Here is a 2,768-nt window from a genome sequence, read left to right as displayed (position 1 = left end):
CTAGGGAGGCTGAGGCAGGAGAATGGTGTAAAACCCGGGAGGCGGAGCTTGCAGTGAGCCGAGATCGCACCACTGCACTCCAGCCTGGGCGACAGAGCGAGACTCCGTCTCAAAAAAAAAAGAATGCAGAACAAAGGCACCACTCACTCCTTTCGGGGTGTTCTGTTTTCTTTGTGGAGTTTCAAGAGTTGCGGGCAAATTCTTCTTAGGTCTAAAGCTGTTTTCCTGTATTGCGTGACCTGACCTCTTTGACTTTGGGGGTACCAGAGATTACCTTATACTGTGAGAGGATTTGACCTTGGTGTGTGTAATGGTGGACAAGAGCTATAAAGTAGGGGCGGCTGAGCACAGTTTAAAGGAAGTGGTCTTGGCTGTTGTTGTTGTTTTTTTCTGTCTCCTAGGAAGCTGTTGTTTAAGGATCCTAACTCTAGTTCGGACGTGTACTCTACAGGGTCTACCCTATTGCTTTTCTCCCAAAATTAATCTCTATTTGGCTTGTCTGTGTCCATTTGCATCAGGAATTGAACTGCTGTTTTATAGGTAAATGACAGACTGAGTTTTCTCAGCTCCAAAGAGAAAGGGCACTTACTCCTGCCAGCCAAAAGGCACCCCTCAGTGGCTGGGAGCCTCTTGTGAGTGTCTGGGGTTGACCCCTGTGACATGCAGCAGCCCTACAGGGAAATCCCCAACAAAATTTAATTTTAAAAGGCTCGTCCAGGAAACACATCTAAGGGCTAATCACCCAGCATTTTGAGCCTTCTCAGAGGTCATAAACCGCTGGAGAGAGAAACTGAGCCTTGTAAGAGGGTGGAAATGACTCTGTGGTGACACACTGTGGAGTGCTGCCCACAAGCAGCATATATCGATCCACCCCACAAAACCCTAGGCCACAGCTCAGTTCCTCCTTATAAGAAAAAAAGTGGAAAACAAATAATCTAAGAACAAGGAGGAAACAAGGAGACTGACCCCTTTTAAGGACTCTGTAGGCTTTATGTCACCTCTACTTGACAGAATTTATGTAAAATGGCAGTCATATGGCCTTTGTGCACATTTACATTAAGGAAAAAAGCCCTAAGGTCAAGCTGCAAACTATAGAGTTCCTAGGTCCTCTTTTTTCTCTATTTTGTTCTCTGGCTGCTTTAAATCTGCTGTTATTTTCTATAAGATTAAAACCAATGTTTGGATCCAACAGGTTTTTTGTTTGCAAGCTGGTGAATTTGTATTTATCTCATGGTTAAAGTTCTGAAGTAAAAGTTATAGGATCTTTGTGTGTCTGTGTGTCTGTGTGTGTGTGTGTGTGTGTGTGTGTGTATTTTAAAAGCCTTTATAATTTCTTTTTTTTTTTTTTTTGAGACAGAGTCTCGCTCTGTCCCCAGGCTGGAGTGCAGTGGCGTGATGTCGGTTCACTGCAAGCTCCGCCTCCTGGGTTCATGCCATTCTCCTGCCTCAGCCTCCTGAGTAGCTGGGACTACAGGTGCCTGCCACCACGCCCAGCTAATTTTTTCTTTTTTAATTTTAGTAGAGATGGAGTTTCACCGTGGTCTCAATCTTCTGACCTCGTGATCCGCCCGCCTCAGCCTCCCAAAGTGCTGGGATTATAGGCGTGAGCCACTGTACCCAGCCAAGGCCTTTATAATTTCTATAATTTTATGTTTAATTGACAATTAAATCTGTCTTAATTTCCCTCTAGAACACCAGACTTTTTCTCTCTCTGTAACTTATTATGTGAATTTTACTACTTGATTTTCACCTGAGTTGTTTCCTTTAATGTGCAAATGTAAGGCTATGTAACTGACAACTGCCGGGGTAGTGAAACAGGTTATCAAGAATTTGAAAGTCTAACATAGGAAAAAAAAGTTCTTTATGAATCTATAAGATGTACTTCAATTGTCACGCCTAATACATCTATGGATTTATGTGTTGTGTTCACAATGTTTCACTACTGAAAATGTATAAAAGAGCTCTAATTGGCTTAAGAAAATAAAAGTGCTTGAATAAAATATTTTATCAGGAAAAAAGAAAAGACTAGTCAAATGCTTTTTCAAGTTTACATAACATAAGTAAAATCTTTAATAAATAAACTAGCTTTAAAATTATTGGTAAGGTAATATTAGAAATGTCTTAAGAGCTGACAGCATACATATTTTTGCATTTATTAATCAAGAAATTTTATACTTATTCCTGCCAAATACTATAAGGTGTTAAAATTTGGCATAGGTGTTACAAAACTACAAACCCAGCCCATGACAGAATGATCTTTTCTGATATAATTTTTTAATTTTTAATAAATAAGACGTTGATATTGGTTTAATGAAAATAGCTGCATCTTGAATTTAGTAAGATACCATAATTGCTAATCTTGTGGCTTTAGATGGGCTAGTCTACAGGCAGTAAGATTTGTTTTGGAAAAGGACTGTTATCATCTTTGTTTCAAAGCTAAACCATAAACTAAGTTCCTCCCAAAGTTAGTTCAGTCTACACCCAGGCATGAACAAGGACCTTGCAGTTGAGAAGCAAGACGGAGTTGGTTAGGTCAGATCTTTTTCACTGTCTCAATTGTAATTTTGCATTGGTGTTTCCATACCTTTAAATGATGACTACTGTAGTTTTCATAAATAATCTAGTTAAGTGATTAAAATAAAATAATTAGGAAAATGTAATGGGATAAATACTTGTAAATAAACTCGCCACAATTTAAAATCTAAAGTTATATTAAATTAAATAATAGATATTTTAGTATTGGGGTATTTTCCAATAAAAAACATATT

The sequence above is a fragment of the Rhinopithecus bieti genome, unplaced genomic scaffold (assembly GCF_001698545.2).
Source record: "Rhinopithecus bieti isolate Rb0 unplaced genomic scaffold, ASM169854v2 scaffold_33891, whole genome shotgun sequence".
Classification (NCBI taxonomy): Eukaryota; Metazoa; Chordata; class Mammalia; order Primates; family Cercopithecidae; genus Rhinopithecus; species Rhinopithecus bieti.
The sequence above is the reverse complement of the archived record's forward strand: the minus strand, read 5'-3'. Positions refer to the sequence as shown.